Source organism: Scyliorhinus canicula, chromosome 9 (assembly GCF_902713615.1).
Source record: "Scyliorhinus canicula chromosome 9, sScyCan1.1, whole genome shotgun sequence".
NCBI classification, from domain to species: Eukaryota; Metazoa; Chordata; class Chondrichthyes; order Carcharhiniformes; family Scyliorhinidae; genus Scyliorhinus; species Scyliorhinus canicula.
Genome location: NC_052154.1, coordinates 84,039,607 through 84,061,409, shown reverse-complemented (window position 1 = coordinate 84,061,409; position 21,803 = coordinate 84,039,607). Strand labels below are relative to the sequence as shown.

Here is a 21,803-nt window from a genome sequence, read left to right as displayed (position 1 = left end):
GGAGGTTGGAGGACATCCTGGCCAAAGCAAACATCGATCGCCCCCTGGACCATGGGAATCCTGGCCACGACAGCGAATCCTGCTGCCCGGGCATCCTGGCTGGCCCGGTGCACAGGAAACAGGATGTAGTGGTCTGCAATGGCATATAGGCAGTCTGTCACTGCACGGATGCACCGGTGCACCGATGCCTGTGAGATGCCGGACAGATCCCCATTCGGCGCCTGGAATTACCCCGTGGCATAGAAGTTCAGGGCCACCGTAACCTTGACGGCCACGGGGAGAGGGTGTCCTTCCTCCAGTGCCATGTGGTGCCAGGTCTGCCATCAAGTAGCAGATGTGTGCCACGGTTTCCCGGCTCATCCGGAGTCTCCTCCTGCATGCCCGGTCCGTGAGGTCCTGGTACGACGAGCAGGGCCGGTACACATGGGGCCTCATCGGGCCGTTGCCGTTGCACCACCACCTCCTCCTCCTTCTTCTCCTCCTGGCGGCACGGTGGCGCAGTGGTTAGCATCCGGGTTCAATCCCAGCCCTGGGTCACTGTCCATGTGAAGTTTACAAATTCTCCCCGTGTCTGCGTGAGTCTCACCCCCATAACATAAAGATGTGCAGGGTAGATGGATTGGCCATGCTAAATTGCCTGGTAATTGGGAAAAAAAGAATTGGGTACTCTAGATTTTAAGATTCAGCTAGGATACTGAGTTCGCATGCGTTAGGAGGCAAAGATCTGTAACGCTGCATCCTGTTAATAAACCTACCAACGAGGAAGATATCTGGGTCTTGTTTTATACTTCATCACCGTGTTTGGATCGGTTTAAAACCACCAGTCAATCTGAAACCACGTCAACTCCTAAAAATATTGGCTGGAATTCTCTGGTCATTGGGATTCCCTTTTCCCGCCGGCAGCATATCCCCGCCCATGGGTTCCCCAGCAGCATGGCGTGGCTTCAATGGGAATGGTGCGACCAGCGAATGGTGCGCCGCCGATTTTCCTCTGGTGCATGCATGGTGGATTAAGAAAGCCCCCCCCCCCCCCCCCCCCCCCCTCCCCACATCCCCGCACCCGATTCTCTGGAATGTCCGGGGAAAACCACATTGATCCAGCAGGCATCTGAACCGACGTGGTGTTCAAAAGTCAGGACTGACCTGAAGAATGTCTGGGGCTGCGTCCAGAGTTCAAGCTGGAGGCCACCAGTGACGCTGAAACATCACAGCATGGGGTGGGGTGCAGCATCTATCTGGGGATCTTCCAGCCTCGGTGTCATCGAGGAAGTCAATCTTCCAGCCTCAGAATTCCTGGAAGGCTATCTTTTGTCTTCAGGAGGTCCATCATTGGTGTTGGCTGCCTTTTATATATGTCACCCATATTTAGTGTTCACTTTGTTGCTCAATGTATTGTTTCTTATATTTTAGAGGCACAGGGCAATAACCATATTCTTAATGAGTGGGCAGTGTGGTGAATGTGATTCACACCGGATTATAATCTGTCATGTGTCTATATTGTAAGTGCAATTGCACTACCTGACCATCAGGGGGAGTAGCTCTGGGAATGCTCGAGAATTATACTGGGCTTCTCCCTTGGTTCCGCCCAGGACTCCTCCCCCTGGAGCTGCTGTATAACGATCAGTCGGCCAGTTCACCAAAAGTTCAATGGCTAATAGGCTGGCTCTGTTGTGAGTATATTAAAACCGCTATTCTAATCCTACAAGCACGTGTCCCTAGAATTGTTGGTTCCAACAGGCAGTTTCCGTGCAATACTCCTGTTTATTCTAGCAAGGGTAAACTGCAAACTGCACCAATGGTCCTGAAACTGTTAACAGTCTCAACAGTAAAGTACAGTTTCTAACTTATGTGAAGCACACCACACAGCTGAATAGATATCTTTTTGACACAACAGCAGAAGCACTCCCCCAATCGACTTTGCTTCATTAGCATTTGAATTGCAACTCAGTCTGCTGCCCACAATTGTCCGTCTTCAAGGTTTTCTTTGATGTTTCTGGAGGCCAACACAGGGCCAGAGGCCCTCAGTTAAGAACGCGAGTGTTTAGCCTACAGAGCAGCATGTTGAATTCACTGTCTAGAACGGAGGCGCTGCTTTATATTAACTGAAGAAGGCCAGGTTTTATCAGATCTTGCATGCCACCATATGACTTGGGCAATGTTAAAGCACTCTTCCATTTACATTGTGTTATGTAGGATTGTGACTGATGGAGGATTGTAACCTCAAAAAGATTATCTTAAATACTGCTTATGACTGTGAAGAAACTTGGAGCCTTACGTGTTTTTTCCTTGAAAGAAAAGAATAGAACGCAACAGTAAATGAATCATGAAGACAGACAAGCACAGGATGCAACTGCAAAACGAAAGCCATCACAACTGAATGATTTTGGCTTCAATCCCAAATGACCGAGTTCTAAATTTTAAACAGCACATTAAAACACCAACAAAAAACAAAGCAGGGCTTATGAAGCAAGTATTCTCAAGATGCCCAATTAACAAATTGTGATCACTTTTTTGTCATAAAACACAGCCCTATCCGAAAACTTCAACAGAATTCAGTGCAGAAGTGTTCATACGTTCATGAGATATAGGAGCAAAATTAGGCCATTTGGCCCATCGAGTCTGCTGTGCCATTTGATCATGGCTGACCTCATCCTGGCCTCCACTGCACCGTCCTGCCCGTTCTGCATAACCCTTCAACCCATGACCAATTAAAAATCTGTGTAACTGCTCTTGAAATTTACTCACTGTCCCAGCATCCACTGCACTCTGGGGTAGCAAATTCCACAGGTTCAAAACCCTTTGGGAGAAATAGTTTATCCACAACTCCATTTTAAATTTGCTACCTCTTATCCTAAGACTAAGTGCTAACTTGTACCCGAATGCAAACCTCTGTATTCAAAAGGGTTCTGAGGCCAGGTGAAGTAATCAATGAACTAAGAATCACATCAATTGCAAACATTTATTTGCTTGGAACTGTAGAATCTGTATCAATTGCGAACAGCAACCGTTCACCTGACTCGTGTGCTCACCGAGACTCCAAAGTATGTTCGCAGTGGTAGCTGCGTATGGTTTCAACGCTCATTTGTTGAAAAAATAAGTCCCAGCTCAAGCTGCAGTACTTGGAAATTTTAAGTGTGCCATGAGGAAAATAAATATTAGGTAGAATTCCTATCGAATTAACTCCATGAGGATGGACTCCTTCTGAAGTGCATAAAATAAGGGACATGGAAGAGGAAGAAAAGAAAGGAACATCTGGATGTGGAGCAGATGAACGTGGAATTTTCGTGTGCGATCTAAGAAAAAGGAACAGAATAAACTTGTACTTATAAAGCACCTTTCACTTTGGTAAGATTACCCAAATGTGCTCTTGCAGCCAACAAAGTACTTTTGAAATGCAGTGACTTCTATCCGTTGTGGGCAACACGGTAGCATAATGGTTAGCCCATGTGCTTCACAGCTCCAGGGTCCCAGGTTCAATTCCCAGCTTGGGTCACTGTCTGCGGAGTCTGCACGTTCTCCACGTGTCTGCATGGGTTTCCTCCGGGTGCTCCGGTTTCCTCCCACAGTCCAAATATGTGCAGGTTAGGTGGATTGGCCAGGCTAAATAGCCCTTAGTGTCTAAAAAAGGTTGGGTTGAATGGGGTTACTGAGTTATAGGGGACAGGGTGCAGGTACGGGCTTGGGTGGGGTGCTCTTTCCAAGGGCCGGTGCAGATTCGATGGGCCAAATGGTCTTCTTCTGCACTGTAAATTGTATATATGTATATACTGTAGGGAAACATGGCAACCAAAATGCTCAAAGCATGGCCCTGCAGATAGTAATCAAATGAACAGCCAGACAATTTGCTTTGGTAATGTTAATTTCGGGTAAATGTTGGCCAAGTCACACAGAGAATGAACATTCTCCTGGAATCTTCTATATCCAGGTCAACAAGCAAATGGTGCCTTGGTTTAATGTCACAGGGGAAAGACAAACAATACATAAACATATGATGAATAAGTTTGCAGATGACACAGAAATTGGCGATGTGGTAAATAGCAAGGAGGAAAGCCTTAGTTTGCCGGGTGATATAGACGGTCTGGTCAGATGGGCAGAACTGTGGCAAAAGAATTTAACCCTGAGATGATGCATTTTGAGAGGATTAACAAGGCAAGGAATACAGAATGAAGAGTGGGACATTGAGGTGCATGTCCAATGATCTCTTAAGGCAGAAGGACAGGTAGATTAGGTGGTTAAGAAGGCATCTGGGATATTTGCCTTTATCAAGTCAAGCATAGAATATATGAGCAGGGAGGTTATAATGAGCTGTATTAGGCCACAACTAGAGTACTGTATGTGGTTCTGGTCGGCACACTATAGGTAAAGGTAATGTTGTCGTGGTCCCAGATGATCATAGGCTGCATTCCCCTTTAAAGGGGAGAGCTGACTGGTGGTGATTTAACCTCAAGTATGGGAGGGGCAAGGTTGAGAAGGTGAGGACCTTCATGAGTAACCTCAGACAGTATGGGAATTGAAGCCATGCTGCTGGCCTTGCTCTGCATAACAAACCAGTTGTCCAGCCATCTGAGCTAAACTGGCCCACACTATAGGAAGGAAGTGATTGCATTAGAGAGGGTGCAGAGGAGATCCACCAGGATGTTTCCTGAGCTGGAACGTTTCAGCTATGAAGAGAAGCTGGTCAGGCTGAGGTTACTTTCCTTAGAGAAGAGATGGCTGAGGGAGGACATGATTGAGCTGTACAAAGTTCTGAGATATATAGATGGGGTAGATCGGAAGAACCTTTTCCCCTTTGTAGAGGGGCATAGATTTAAGGTAAGGGCAAGGAGATTTAGAGGAGATTGAGGAAAATCTTTTTCACCCATAGGGTGGTGCGAATCTGGAACTCACTGCCTGAAAAGGTGATGGAGATGAAACTATCACAACATTTAAATGAGCACTTGAAATAGCAGACAAGGCTGGAGACCAAGTGCTGGGAAATGGGATGATAACAGATGGGTGCTTAGTGACCAGCACAGGCGTGATGGGCTGAAGGGCCTCTTTTTGTGCTGTAAAAAGCTATGACTCTGTGAGCTCTCCCTCGGTACCTAGTTGTCTCTGAAATGGGACTTGAATCCACAAACCTATGACTCAGTCCTCCCGCTGAGTCAGAGCTGAACATCCTGCATCCCACTAGCCGCCCCCCCAGAAATATTCCAAACAGCATTAAATGCCTCAACAGAAAATGCTGTGGATACTCAGCAGACCAGGCAGCATATCTGGTGAGTGAAACAGGGTTAATGTTTCAGATTGGCGGCCTTTCATCAGAACTGGGGAAGGTTTGAGATGTAACAGGCTTCAAACAAGTGAAAGATTGCCAGAGTGTGGGAAACAGAACAAAGGGGGAAGGCCTGGGGCAGGGAGGGAGAGGCTCATGACAAAAGGTTTTGAGGTGCAGGCCAAAGAGAGTACATAAAAAACAAATAAACAAACAAAAGATGTGTCAGAGGGGGTGTGAATGGCAGAATCGTGAACAACTGCTGCCTGATCGCGAAACGTGACACAGGTAGATATCCCAGGCAGTGCCGAGGTATCTCAGCCTTCCAATTTGAACCATTTCAGTGTTCATTTTGAACACTGTGCACAAGAACATTGAAACAAAAATACCTAACACTGCTTTCCTTGCCACAAGCTATCCATCATCCTGTATTGTAGCTGGTTGCCAGAGTGAGATGAACAACTGTGGGTGACAAAGAACTGTGAATTTTTTTTTTTAAAGAATGGAATAACACAGATCTGGATAACATTCCAACAGGATTATATCAACTGAGTATTGTGCTCCATCAGTGTTAGAAACCGTACTTTAATCTTTTGACTGAATGTATTCCACAGATGACATCTGTTTGGACCCAATACAATTGGAATCGGAGTATTCTATATCATAAAAAAAGATTGTCAGTTGCCATTTTGATTCCTCAGTCTGATCTCTGCCCTTGGCTTTCTGCACTGTTCCATTAAGTTTCATTGCAAACACAAAGAACAGCTTTTCGTCTTTCTATACCAGGAACTTTGCAGTCCTCTTGCTTTAAGGCTGGCTTTATTGAATAGACGCGTCAATTATAGCTCCCCATTTTCACCCAGGCAGTGGGGTGACTGTATCAGTGCTATCAGAGATGAGGAGAATGGAGTGACTGTGTTTAGGGGTTGTGAACTTACATCAGTACACCATGTGAGTGAGATGATCTGCACCCTTCACATAACCTGTTCTTTTATGTTCTGTAAGGATACTGGACCAGACCCCAACATTTGTTAGAATACTAGACAAGAACCCCAAACAATTACTTTAAAATGTCTAAAACTCTGAAGAAAGGATACTTCACCCCAGGAGTGATGACTCTGACCAATAAGTATCTTTCATGTTAAAACAAACTTTAATTTCAACATAGAATTAACAACATTAACATCAAAGGAAATAACTTTATAATTATTAGTTAAACAGTTCAAAAACACAAGGAAAACTTAAACTTGCTATTTACACCTGCTACTACATTCATTTAAGCAAATGATGCAGTTCAAATGCCACTTATAAATAAAGTTAACAATCCGATTACTTGCTTAGTTGTGTAGAGGCTTTTGGAGAGAGCAACCCTTTCAGTAGCAGCACAAGTACTCTTCTGCTCAATCTAGCAGCATTTGGGAAAAACTGCTGTTCAACTTAAAATCCTTCTGTCTTGTCAGACTCAAATCTAAGGCAAACTGCAAAACTATAGACAGACCTGGCTCCTCACATTAATTACATTTCGTGCATATCACTAAGTTGCATGATCTGCTTAGCTAGGACTAAACATCATTCCTCCATAAATTATCTACACTGCAGGGAATCTCTAGCAACCATAACAATATCCCATTAGCCCTTTATCTATAATTAACTAAGTGGTTGGAATGAATCATGAGCTCACATTTTGTGACTTCTTAATTATAGTTTTAGTAGACACACTGCCAGTACGTCACAGAATTTACAGTGCAGAAGGAGGCCATTTGGCCCATCGAGTCTGCACTGGCCCGTGGAAAGAGCACCGTACTTAAGCCCAAGCCTCCACTCTATCCCCGTAACCCAGTAACCCTACACAACCTTTTGTACAAAGAGGCAATTTAGCATGGCCAATCTGTCTTTGGATTGTGGAAGGAAACAAGGGCACCCAGAGGAAACCCACGCAGACACGGGGAGAAGATGCAGACTCCGCACAGACAGTTATCCGAGGCTGGAATTGAACCCAAGTCCCTGGAGCTGTGATGCAACAGTGGTAATCACTGTGCCACCATGCCACCCTGTGTATTTCAAACTGGGGCGCGATTCTCCGCTCCGCACGCCGGGTGGGAGAATTGCGGGAGGGCCGGGCGAATCATGACACACCATCCTGGCACCCGCCGCGATTCACCCCCCCCCCCCCTCCCCCGCTCGGAGAATCACCGCTCGCCGTTTTTCACGGCGACTGGTGATTTTGCAGCCCGAATGGGCCGAGCGGCCTGATGTGCCGACCTGTTCACGCTGGCGGCAACCACACCTGGTCGCTGCCGTCGTGAACATGGTGCCAAAGGTTCGTTTGTGGCTTGTGGGGGGCGGAGAGGGGAGTAAGCACCACGGCCGTGCTCGGGAGGGGACTGGCCCGCGATCTGTGCCCACCGATCGTCGGGCCGGCGTCTCCAAGGGACGCACTCTTTCCCCGTCCGCCGCCCCGCAAGATCAAGCTGCCACGTCTTGCAGGGCAGCGGAGGGGAAGACGGCAACCGCGCATCTAAGCGCCTGACGTCACTTAGGCGCCGCCGTTGCGTCATTTTCGACGCGCCGCTTTGATGCAAGCGTCAAGGCCTGGCGGGCGAGTTTCTCACAACGCTGCTCCTAGCCCCCTGGGGTGGGGGGGGGGGGTGAATAGGGTGCGAGGAGCGGCCTCCGACGCCGTCGTGAAACTCAGCCGAGTTCACGACGGCCTTCCCGATGCCGCGCGGGAGCGGAGAATTGCGCCCCAGGTTTTTCAATAACATTACTGCAACAGAACATAAAATATATCAAAATGTCTTTATTCATCACACCTGGCCAATGACACCAGTTTGGAAATTCTAAATACTTCTCTTTTGAAAAGTCTACCTGCCCCACTTGAAAATGTGGTGGGGTGGCGGGAAGGGGAGGGTGTATACGAGCCTTCTTTCTTTTCAAGGCTCTTGATCAACTAGACCTCCCTGGTGTCAAAGGGTTGGCAACTGAAATGTCGACTTTTTTGATCTCGCCTCAAATGCTGCCTGATCTACCATGTGGCAGAGTTTTCAATTTGCTTCAAAGATGTTTAGAATCATAGAATCTTTACAGTGCAGAAGGAGGCTATTTTGCCCATTGTGTCTGCTCCGACTCTCTGAAAGATCACCCTACCTAGGCCCATGTCCCGCCCTATTCCTGTCACCCCACCTAACCTTTGGACACAAAGGGGAAATTTAGCCTGGCCAATCCACCTAACCTGCACATCTTTGGACTTGTGGGAGGAGACCGGAGCACCCGGAGGAAACCCACGCAGACATGAGGAGAAAGTCCAAACTTCACACAGTCACCCGAGGCCGGAATTGAACCTGGGTCCCTGGTCATATGAGGAAGCAGTGCTAACCACTGAGCCACTGTGCAGTATTTGAGACATTGGTATCGCCCATGATGCGTTTCCATTACCGTGTTTGCCTTCCTGTTCCCCCACTGAACGTAACTTCCGATCTTTTTCTCAGCGAGATAAATCCTCCATCCCTTTTCCTAAAGCAAGGATTTAGCCAGGAAAGGCTTAGCTGACATGGCTGAGGCACACTTTCTAAGCTTGTTTGGTCCTCCTGTTTACCCGTGCAACAGTTAGATTTGGAACTGGTTCTGCTGTAGCAAGTAGCAGAATAATGTGCATTCCTGAGAGTAGCATTTGACTACCTCAGTGATACAATCACGATAGTCACTTTTTATTTGGGGAGTGCAGAGTTTCCAATACATGCACCTGCTTGACATACTGTCATGACAGTGAAGGAGAAAACACTGAAATACTGGGCCTTAAATAAGATCTGAGTTTTTTTTAAACTGGGCACACAATTCACTGGTTGAATTGCTGCATGGTGATTCTCTAAGAGACAATGGAACCCCATCCTGTTACCAGAGAAAGTATTTCTGAAGGTATTCAAAAATGAATTACCATCTCCGGTGGTGACATAATGGCCATCTCATTGCGGAATTTCTTGTGTAATATCCAGGCGGATTTCTGTGGATTCTCTTTCCCACTTGGAATATCCAAAGAATGGGTTAAAAGCCAGCTGAAACGCTGAAGCAAGCTGTCTCTCGGTGTATGTGTGTTCTGTGAGGACAAGTGCTGGAAGATCGACACCGAAGTAAAAACCAGCCAGCATACTCTCATACCCCTGCAACTCCTCATTTTTCAAGTAGATCTTGATCTGCCTCTCTCTCTAACTGTGGAAGTCGGACAAGTCATCAAGGACTGCAGCTGAAAAGAAGACTGGGAACCGTCTCCCCTAAACTACAGAACCCTGAAATCGCAAAACTAACTGCTCGCCTCTTGACGTCAACATTACTTTACTGGAAACGCGGATCGCAATGGCTGCAACGCTCAAACATCTGTACGTCATTAGTCAAGGGCTGTTATGTATACTTTTTTTTTCAATTTTTACTTCCTTGGAACTCAATTCCCCTGTCTAATCTGCATGAATGTATCTGCATGTGTTTTACCATTTTCTTGCCTTAGCAATTAATAAACCCAGCACGGTAGCATGGTGGTTAGCATAAATGCTTCACAGCTCCAGGGTCCCAGGTTCGGTTCCCGACTGGGTCACTGTCTGTGCGGAGTCTGCACGTCCTCCCCGTGTGTGCGTGGGTTTCCTCCGGGTGCTCCGGTTTCCTCCCACAGTCCAAAGATATGCAGGTTAGGTGGATTGGCCATGCTAAATTGCCCGTAGTGTCCTAAAAAGTAAGGTTAAGGGGGGGGTTGTTGGGTTACGGGTATAGGGTGGATACGTGGGTTTGAGTAGGGTGATCATTGCTTGGCACAACATCGAGGGCCGAAGGGCCTGTTCTGTGCTGTACTGTTCTATAAAAAAATCTTCAACTGAAGATAAGCCTGGCTCCTTTTAAAACATAACTATTGGGTTTTGGAAATTGTATTTGCGAAAAGGGATCCGATTAACTCCTGTTGCGACCATCAGGCAGGATTGAATAAAGACGTGTTGGGGGGTGAAGGTTGAGCCATTTCATCCTTCCCCATCTGGGATTGTAAGAATTTAGGGGTATCCCAGCCAGACTGTGACAAATTGTGGGGTCTGAGCCGGATTTGGGGAGTCCTCACCTAGGGCATGTCAAGTCATAACAATACTAACCTCGAACTGCTGAGAAATTAAAAGCCCGGACACTAATAATGCTGTGTAGAAGTTTCTGTTGGGTTAGAGGATTCAAACCCATTCTAGATGGAAAGGCAGAAAAGTCTGCTGTGTCTGCAAGCTGTAAGAGTCCCGAGCTTGAAGTGAGCCTCTTTGCAGTCGGTGAGTACATCTTTGCACTGTAGTCACTGCTATAGTGTCGGAAATGCAGCAATGTGTGCACAGCAAGACCCCACAAACAGCAATGTGATAATGGCCAAATAATTTTGTACTGTTATTTGAGGGCTAAATTTGACCAAGCCATCAAGGATAAAAACCCTTATCTCCTTCGGAATAGTGCCATGGGATTGCTTATGTCCTCTCGAAAGGGGAGACAGGATCTTGCGTTAACCTCTCACCTTGAAAGACCTACAACAGACCTGCATTCCCTCCGAGTTGCACTGGAGTGTCACCCTTTACATCAGTGTTCAAGTCCCGAGAGTTGCGAGGTTTAGGCAACTGAGGAAACATACCACATTTGTGCTTAGGGGGCATTTCTCAGAGATTGGGGCTAAGATTGTTGCAGTACAGTTTCAGCATTTCACCACATTATACCTGACCTGGGTTTGCCTAAGCATGCTACCAGATTGCCTGAAATGGAAATTGTTCCATTTCCCAGCTTTTGTATAACTCAAACATCACAAAAAGTGTAGGCTCAGATTTTACTCAGATGTACCCGGTATGGAGGGACTACCATATGAGGAAAGATTGGACAGGTTGAGTCTGGACACCTTGCAGTTCAGAAGAAGGAGAGGTTAAATGATTGAAACATAAGATTCTTAGGCTGTTAGACAGAGTAAATGTTGGGGGGATATTCCCACTCATGGGAGAGTGAAGGGCCAGAGAGCATAATCGCAGAATAAGCTCATTTCAGGCGGATTTAAGGAAAAATTTCTTCTCTCAAACAGCGGTAAATCTTTGGAATTCTTTACCTCAGGAATCTGTGGAGGCCGAGTCCCTGAACATTTTCCAGGCTGACAGTGATAGGTTTTAATCAGCAGTGGTTACAGAGAGAAGGCAGGAAAGTGGATTTAGTGGTCTTCCTCGTCCCCAACCACCCTCCCCCCCACCCCATGGCATGTTTAGCAGTGGCGGAGGCGGCCCGCTATTTGCCGGCAGCAGGATCACCGGATCCTGCTGCTGTCAGTGGGCTTTCCCATTCTATGCACCTCCAGAAGTTCCCACTGGTGCGAGGGGCCAGAGAATTCCAGCCAGTGAGCGTTAGAGTAGCTATGATCCTATGAGCTAGATGAGCAGGCTCGATGGGCTGAATGGCCTACTCCTGCTCCTATTTCCTGTGGCCTTATGCAGCAGAACTGGGGCATAGGTTCAAACATAGAGCTGCCTCCCAGGCTTTCAGCGTCTGCTAGTTTGAATTAGACAGGCCTGAGAGAAGATGTAGATTATTTTGCAATGACTGACTGAAGGAGAGGAACAGGGAGGAATACACATGTCGACAGAAACCGAGGCACACAATGGACTGCCAGTCAATAGACTATTATCCAATTACTGTTGACAGGTGAAGTATTAGGTCTGGGAGACTAGAAAAGGTGATTGTCAGGAAGTTCTAACACACGCAGACCATTTGCGAAAAGCGATTTTAGACTTGAGTTAGGAATTCACCAAAAAGCTGCAAACTGAAAATAATTTGTACTTGAGCACATGCAAAAGGAAATCGTGTGAGAAAAAAATTGGATCTTCTTTTGGAGCAGTCGGGGATAAAAGGTAAAGGAGATAAAGGAGATAACATGTGAGGGAGCTATGATCTGCTTTACGTGCTGTGCATTTGCAAACAAGTGTTGAAAAGGACAAACATTGACCTTTGACCTGTTGTTTCATGTTATATTCCCACGACGACAGTCACAAGATAGTTTGACCCCTGACCTCTTCTTCGTCAGCCTGCTTTCCTCTCAACTCACCATCTTTGATCCCCACTTCAGGAAGAATTCTTCCTTTGCAAATTAACTTTTAAGCTTCCCAAATGGCTCTGCCCAAGGCAGCTCTCAGACCTGAGGAGTGACACAGCACAGAGGGTTACCATTTGGCCCATTGTGCCATGCTGGCTTTCTGAAAGAGTTACCCAATTGGTCCCACTCTCCTGCTCTTTCCACAGAGCCCTGTACATTTTTCCTTTTCAAGTTTTTAATCTAATCCCTCTTTGAAAGTAACGACTGAATCTACTTGCGCCAACCTTTCAGACAGTCTGTTCCAAATCACTGCAACATGCTGAGGGACACAGACAGCAATTTGCAGTTTGATTCCTGTGTTGTGTTGGCTTGGCTGATCTTTACATCTGCTGGCATAGGGGAAATCAAGTCATCAACTATTCCTGCTCCTGACCACTGTTTAGATACTGCTGCTACAGAGTACGGAGTTGTGAATACCTCATGGGACAACAGGGTTGACTATGGAATGCTAAAACCCAAAGTCTAGACCTTATGCTTAAAGAATTCCTACCTGTGGGGGGTACAGACATCAATGGTCAGCTTTGGGACAGCACCTGCAAACTATTGGTTTGAAAAGAAAGAAGTTGCATTACTACAGTGCCTTTCATGACCTCCGGATGTCCCGAAGCACCTTCCAGCCAATGAAGTACTTTTAAAAAGTGTCTTCACTGCTATAATGTAGGAAATGTCTCAATTCTCCCTCCAGCTCTAGTGGTGCTCACCGATCTTGAGCCTTGGCATCCAAAAACCATTGCTGTAGTGTTCAATGGTTTAACTGATCTGTGTTGATAATTTCCCTCTGCTAACTGATCTATAATTGATTAAGCCTGCGTAGTGCCTCTGAGAGCTGAAATAAACAGAAGCTTCCAGGAAGACCTGGGAAGCCAGAGCTGCAGACAGATGGGTAGAAACCTTGTGATTGCTGAGATATTTTAAAACAGTGTAAATAAAGCTGTTGTGGGTTTAGAACAAGATTCTAAATTGTTTTCAGATAAAATATTCAACAAACCAACAAATGTATAACAATTCCATTGTTACAATCAGGTTCTATATACGGGGGTTAGAGTCAAAGAATGAGGTTTACAGGCTCAGCAAACTAGTGTACCCATATTTCAGGCCACAAATTGGGCTTGAGTGGGGAAACTGAAGGTCTGCTTATTATTATTTTTATCTTCAAAGGGGTCTTATAGAACCTAGTCCAGATGATTCTGCCATTTAATAGCAGCTCAGCTCTCACCAAATAATTTAGGAAACTTTAAAAGCTACAAGGAAAGTGGTATAAGAAGCAGCAAATGTCACACTGCTATTCTGCGATTGGGGTCGAAGCAGGTTGTTGGGTCAGAACTCAGGGAACGTTCCTCTGCATCTAGCTCATGTTACACTGATCCCAAGGGGCGGCACGGTGGTACAATGGTTAACACTGCAGCCTCATGCCACTGAGGACCAGGGTTTGATCCCGGCCCCGGGTCACTGTCCGTGTGGAATTTGCACATCCCCCCCCCCGTGTCACCCCTACAACCCGAAGTTGTGCTGGGTAGAGGATTGACCACGCTAAATTGCCCATTCATTGGAAATCATGTTTTAGAAAGTTACACTGATCCCAGTCCACTTGAATCGCATTGAATCCTTGGAATGGAAAAATGTTCCATTCTATAAAACGAGCATCTTTAACAAAATATCAAGAAAAATCAGTGACTGAGGAGACAAAGAACAAGAATTTTCACTCAGCACCAAGGGAATGATGCTCACCACCTGTTACACTCACTGTTGCCCTCTGACCTTTTAATCCATTCACTGGATGTGGGTGTCCATGGCTAAGCCAGCATTTGTTGGCCATCCCTAAGACCCAAAGAAGTTGGTGGCGAGCCGCCTTCTTGGACCTTCATAGTCCATGTGGAGTAGGTACACCCATAGTGCTGTTACGGAGGAAGTTCCAGATTTTGACTCCACCAGTGACAATGGAGGTATGGTGATACATTTCCAGGTCAGGATGGTGAGTGGCTTGGAGGGGAATTTACAGATGCTGGTGTTCCCAGGTATCTACTGTCCTTGTCCTTCTAAGTGTTAGAAGTTATGGGTTTGGAAGGTGCTGGCGAAGGGGCCTTCGTGAGTTCCTGCAGTGCATTTTCTGGATGGTACACATGGCTGCCATTGTGTGACAGCGCTAGAGAGTGTAATGTTTAAGGTAGTGGATGGGGTGCTAGTCAATTCGGATTCTGGATTTTGTCGACCTTCTTGAGTGTTGTTGCACTTATGCAGATAACTGGAGAATATTCCATTACATTCCTGGCTTGTATCTTGTAGACTGTGGACAGGCATTGGGGAGTCAGCAGGTGAGTTACTCACCATAGGAATCCAGTATCTGACCTACTCTTGTAGCCACAGTCTTTATATGGCTAGTCTAATTCAGCTTCTGGTTAATAGCAACCACAAGGATATTGATAGTGCGAGATTCAGCGATGGTAACGCCATTGAATGTCAAGGGGCGATGGTCAGATTCTCCCTTATTGCAGACGGTCACTGCCTGGTACTTGTGTTGCGCGAATGTTACTTGCCACATATCAGCCCAAGTCTGAATATTGTCCAGGCCTTGCTGTATTTGGAAAGGGACTGCTTTAGTATCTGAGGAGTCGTGAATGGTGCTGAAGATTGTGCAGTCATCAGTGAACATCATGAAGGCGAATATTTCATTCTAAGTAAGATCACAAACAAGAAAGCAAAAGAGAGGGAAAGAAAGATGGGAATGTGAGAAAGGTGAAAAGCAGATAAATGAGAAATGTAAATAATCTTATTTTGCATTTAGTTTATAAATCTCCACAAATAATTACTGATGGGATGAGATTCTCCAGTTGCAAAACATGAGTGTTTGACCGTAATGGAGATTTATCATGCTATCAAAAAATTCACTCAACTTAATGAACCAGTCGAAACGCTTTCTTGCTTGTTTAGTGGCTAACTGATTGGTAAGTACTGTGGGTTGCTCTGAAGAGTTGGCATGGACTAAATGGGCCAAATGGTCTTATTATGACTCAAAATTCAAACACTTCATGCATTTTAACAGTATCGGTGAGGTAACAGTGTCGTGATGCTTGTTGAAGAGCAGGTTAAAATCAGGCAGCAACTTGGAAATTTACATCTTTAATCCCGAATGTGTGAACTTCAAATGTTTTGTCCAATTTCCCCCAAAATATCAGTCACTCAGATGACGTCTATCACAAATTACAGGCTATTTATTGTGTTTGTCACGATATTTCACAATAGTTAAAAAGTAACAGGGTTATCCAGGCTTTCCCAGTCAATTGGTAAACAGGGTGGCACAATAACAGCAGTAACCATCACTCTGAAGTGACCAATAATTGCTCTTTTTATCCACGGCATTGAGCAGTATACTATTAGCAGCAACAAGAGTTTTTGAATTTACGTAGCACCTTTAACTCAGTAAAATGCTCCAAGGTGCTTCAGAAGAGCGATGGTACCAAAACACATACGGAAACAGTTGAAGAGCTCTTGAAATGTATCTGAAAGGAGCAGAGCAAGTGGGGAGGCAAAGGATTTTAGGGGTGGCACCGTAACACAGTGGTTAGCACTGTCACTTCACAGCACCAAGGGCCCCAGTTCAATTTCCAGCTTGGGTCACTGTCTGTGTGGAGTCTACACCTTCTCCCTGTGTCTGTGTGGGTTTCCTTCACGTGTTCCGGTTTCCTCCCAGAAGTCCCAAAAGACGTGTTGTTAGGTGAATTGGACATTTTGAATTCTCCCTCACTGTACCCAAACAGGTGCCGGTGTGTGACGACTAGGGGATTTTCACAGCAACTTCATTGCAGTATTAATGTAAGCCGACTTGTGACACTAATAATAAAAGATTAAAGATCCTACACACGAGGCTGAAGGTAATTCATGATCCACAAGTGACCAGACTGCTCGGCCTTGTGGCAATGATTGCTGGTTACAACTCTGTCAGAATATCCAGACGTCCTTGGGTACAGGAAATGCTAGGGGCAATATGACAGGCTCAACAAGTCCATCAGCAAAAGAAAATGGCTCAGCTGAAAACAAAGGCAGAGAGGTCATCACCAACTGAAATAAACAGTCAAAGACCTGGATTGAACACTACCTTGACTTATACCCCAAGGGGAATACTGTCATTGAGGAAACCTGTCTGTCACTGCAGAGCTGGATATTGAACCCGCAGTGGAGAAGCTGAGCAAAGCTAATGACTGGTTTACCCTGGGCAAAACTCCAGATGCTGATGGCACACTGCCTGAACTGATCATGCACAGGAATCCTGCAATCCTACAGCAGCTACACAAACCTCTCTATCTGTGCTGGAGGGAGTGCATAGTGCTCCAGGATTTGTGTGATGCACAGATTGTGACCCTGTACAAAACCAAGGGTGACCACAACGATTACAACTATCGAGAAACCTCCCTGCTGAGAATTCTGGGAAAAGGATTTGCTGTGTTGCTCTCGTCAGACTGCAGATCCTGGCCGAACGCATCTATCCCAAATCTCAGTGCGGCTTCAGAACTGGAAGATCTACCGTTGACATGATTATCTCAGTCCAGAAACTGCAACAGAAATTACGTGAACAAAGGAGACAATGATATATTTTCATCATCGATCTCACCAAGGCGTTTGATCATGTGCAGTAAGAAGTCTTACAACACCAGGAACCCAAGGAGAATACCAATGAGAGATCTGCGGTGCGGCAACCGAAGAGGAAAGAGTCAAATTGGACCTCTCCGGAAGGCCGCTGCCCTAGACTCTACATATATGCTCAAGCCATCAGGAGTTGCGTCAATGCCAGATTCATCAGTCGCATTCACAAGACAGCCCCAAACATCACTCAAGCACAACGCAACGTCATCGCGCTCTCAAGACCAACCGCAACATCGTCATCAAACCAGCAGACAAAGGAGGGGCCACCGTCATACTGAACAGAATGGACTACTGCAAAGAAGTATGCCGACAACTCAACAACCAGCAACACTACAGACAGTTACCCGCAGATCCAACCAAGGAACACATCCGCCAACTTAACAAACTGATCAAGACCTTGGATCCAGAGCTTCAGAGCACCCTATGTGCTCTCATCCCACATACACCCCGCATTGGAGATCTCTACTGCCTCCCAAAAATACACAAGGCCAACACACCAGGCTGTCCTATTGTTTCAGGCAATGGGACCCTGTGTGAGAACCTCTCTGGCTACATCGAGGGCATCTTGAAACCCATCGTACAAGGTACACCCAGCTTCTGTCACTACACAACGGACTTCCTACAGAAACTCAGCACCCATGGACCAGTTGAACCAGGAACATTCCTCGTCACAATGGGCGTCTCGGCACTCTACACCAGCATCCCCCATGACAACGGCATTGCTGCAACAGCCTCTGTACTCAACACTGACAACTGCCAATCTCCAGACGCAATTCTACAACTCATCCGCTTCATTCTGGATCACAACATCTTCACCTTCGACAACAAGTTCTTCATCCAGATGCACGGAAGAGCCATGGGGACCAAATTCACACCTCAATACACCAACATCTTCATGCACAAGTTTGAAACAGACCTCCTCACCGCACAGGACCTTCAATCGACGTTATACACCAGATACATTGATGGCAGTTTTTTCCTTTGGACCCACGGCGAAGATTCACTGAAATGACTACACGATGACATCAATACGTTCCATCCCACCATTGGACTCAACATGGACTACTCTCCAAAATAAGTTGCATTCTTGGACACACTCGGTTCCATCAAGGAAGGTCAGCTCAGCACTTTGCTTTACCACAAGCCCACGGATAACCTCACGATGCTCCACTTCTCCAGCTTCCACCCTAAACACATTAAAGAAGCCATCCCCTATGGACAAGCCCTCCATATACACAGGATCTGCTCAGATGAGGAGGAGCGTAACAGGCATCTGGAGACGCTGAAGGATTCCCTCGTATGAACGGGATATGGCGCTCGACTCATCGATCGACAGTTCCAACGCGCCACAGCAAAAATCAGCACCGACCTCCTCAGAAGACAAACATGGGACACAACTGACAGAGTACCCTTCGTCGACCAGTACTTTCCTGGGGCGGGGAAACTACGACATCTTCTTCGCAGCCTTCAACACGTCATCGATGAAGATGAACATCTTGCCAAGGTCATCCCCATACCCCCACTACTTGCCTTCAAACAACCGCGCAACCTCAAACCATTGTTTGCAGCAAATTACCCAGCCTTCAGAACAGCGACCACGACACCACACAACCCTGCCAGGGCAATCTCTGCAAGACATGCCAGATCATTGACATGGATACCACCATTACACGTGAGAACACCACCCACCAGATACGCGGTACATACTCGTGCGACTCGGCCAACGTTGTCTACCTCATACACTGCAGGAAAGGGTGTCCTGAAGCGTGGTACATTGGTGAGACCATGCAGACGCTGCGACAAGGAATGAACGGACATCGTGCGACAATCACCAGGCAGGAATGTTCCCTTCCAGTTGGGGAACACTTCAGCAGTCAAGGGCATTCAGCCTCTGATCTCCGGGTAAGCATTCTCCAAAGCGGCCTTCAGGATGCGCGACAACGCAGAATCGCCGAGCAGAAACTTATAGCCAAGTTCCACACACATGAATGCGGCCTCAACCGAGACCTGGGATTCATGTTGCATTACATTCATCCCCCACCATCTGGCCTGGGCTTGCGAAATCCGAGCAGCTGTCCTGGCTTGAGACTATTCACACCTCTTTCACCTGGGGTTACCCCTATCTCTGGATATGTAAAGACTGAATTCCCTGCAAATGCTCGCATTCTAAGCATTGTCTGGCATCTTTGAATTTGTCTATATATATGTTTCTGGAACATACCTCTTCATTCACCTGAGGAAGGAGCAGTGCTCCGAAAACTAGTGTTTGAAACGGACTTTAACTGGTGTAAGACTTCTTACTCCATTCCAGTCCAACGCCGGCATCTCCACATCATTTGATCATGTGAGCTGAGACCGTCTATTTAAACTGCTGGAGACAATTGGCTGCCCACTGAAGCTGCTCCATGTGATCTCCTCTTTCCAGGATAACATGGTGAGTCAGGTCAGCAATGACAGAGCAGCACTGAATCCCTTTGAGATCCGCAGTAGGGTCAAACAGGGTTGTGTTCTGGCATAGACACTCTTCAACATATTCTTCTCTTTGCTGCTGTCACATGTAGCTTCAGGTCCTTCACGGTGGATTCTACATACATTAAAGAACTGACAGAAAGCTGGTCAACCTCACCAGCCTGAGATCTAAAATAAAGATGCATCAAATCCTCCTCAGAGAGTTGCTCTGCACTGATAAAGCCACACTAACATTCCATACCATAAGGTGAGGAACACCTTCAACAGAAAATGGACAGACTCTCTCACGCTGGTAGAGTTTGGTTTGACCATCAGTATTAGGAATCCCAGATCCAGGATGTTACCTTAATGCCATTTATCAGCATTGACAATGTGTCACTGGAGGTTGATGATAGCTTCATCAATCACCAATAGGCTTCACAATCACCAGCAATCTGTCACTTGATGTTGAAATCAACAGACACATCACAAAAGCAGCAGCTGTTATGTCCAAACTGAGGAGAGTGTGCGGAACAACAGCAAGCTGACTGAGAAACAGCAAACTGTGAGTCTACCGAGTCGGTGTCCTCAGTGTGCTCCCCTACAATGGTGAGACCTGGATAACATATTCATGGCAGCAGAAAAGACTGAACAGTTTCCACCTTCTCTGTGTCAGACATATCCTCAGTATTATTTGGCCTCCTGAGCTACTCTACCTCTGCAACAAGGACACCTGGAAGTGAGATATGAAGATGGTGGATACTGACACTGGCACTGGGGGACAGTTGCTGACAGCAATGATGTCTGGATGCTGACTGAAAGGGCGATGGATGAGGTGAGCAGAAATGGAATGCTCAGCTGGTGGAGAGGTGAATCCCGAGAGAACAAAGGCCAGCAAATCATGCACTATCTCAATCCACTGTGCTCGTCTGCAGTAAATGCGGCAGACACTGCCATGCCAGAGCAGGGCTCTTGACTCACACTAGGCCATGCTTAATACAATGTTGACCACTCGGCTCAAACTATCTGTAAGAAAAAGCAGTTTTAGGTAAAAAATTCCAGATCCCAGGACTTATACAGATGAAGATTTATAACCAATTTGTGGCAAAGGAAATTTGAGATTCACATGTCCATAGAATTCATAGAATCCCCACGATGCAGAAGGAGGCCATTCGGTCCATTGAGTCTGCACCGACCCTCTGAAAGTGCACCTCACCTCGGCTAACTCCCCCATCCAATCCCCACCTAACCTGCACATCTTTGGGCACTCAGAGCCAATTTTACCATGACTAATCCACCTAACCTGCACATCTTTGGGCACTCAGAGCCAATTTTACCATGACTAATCCACCTAACCTGCACATCTTTGGGCACTCAGAGCCAATTTTACCATGACTAATCCACCTAACTTGCACATCTTTGGACTGTGGGAGGAAACCGGAGCACTCAGAGGAAACCCATGCAGACACACTATTAGATCTACCATGCGGGTTTAGCTGCACTTTGCGATCACTAAAACTCAGTGCAAATTTGAGTTAAAACTTCTCAGGTGCAAATAAGAATCTGTTTTATTTGTCTCTATTGATTACAATTGAGAGTCATTTAAAGTCTTATTCTTGAATAAGTTCAGCTAGCATCGGACTCACAGAGAGGTAATCTGTGGACAATTCAACTTTCAAACAATCACTGAAATGATTTTCTTGCTTAGGCCAACAGCTCGCAATAACTTCAAAAGTCAAAGTCAGAAAATGAAATATGAAAGACAGACAGCGAATAGTTAAGTCAAAGTACAGATTAATTCATGAAGGAGAGAGAGAGAGATAGAGAGAAGATGGCCGAAAATCCATCACGGTTATACTAAATCATATCAGACTTTAGCCATCTAGCTACACCCTGATGTAATCTTAATTGGTTTGGGTTAGAATCAAATAAGTTTGATTCGACGCTCAGCCGTCTGTCATTATTAGGCAATATTAACTTAAAATGTGTTCTTGTATGAGCTATGGAATGCGATTTGGCTTCCTTATCGCATAAACTTGCTTGTTAGGACAATGGTCTCTATGCTGCTGCCATAGTGCTTGACTTGTCCTTGGGTTACTTTATCTTGGAATTGTATTTGTTAGCTGCATAGGAATTCTGCTGTTCTGTGTTCTGTTTGCAGCTATGTTCTGAAATGCTGAATGTGCGTTTCGAAATGACCTGAGGTTATGAGTGAGTTTTAAAATGGTATTTAGTAGACAAGGGGCTTAATGCTAAATAGCTATCTTTTACCTATAGAAAATAGCTGGCTTCTACACACAGGAAGAAAGTGTAAACTCCACACAGACAGTC

The 21,803-nt window shown here is 46.0% G+C and overlaps 1 protein-coding gene across 8 annotated transcripts in view; it reads right to left on the bottom strand.

Annotated features, from left to right (window-relative positions):
- Nucleotides 1-21,803, bottom strand: part of LOC119971491 (RNA-binding Raly-like protein) — a 1,731,169-nt gene that overhangs the window by 1,266,117 nt on the left and 443,249 nt on the right. Inside the window, exon 1 of one of the 8 annotated variants that reach the window (XR_005461854.1) lies at nucleotides 12,877-12,893. The exons of the other annotated variants lie outside the window; for them this stretch is intronic. The gene's annotated coding sequence lies outside the window, so the exon portion shown is untranslated. Of the gene's footprint in view, nucleotides 1-12,876; nucleotides 12,894-21,803 lie in introns of those variants that run through there. 8 annotated transcript variants of the gene reach the window in all.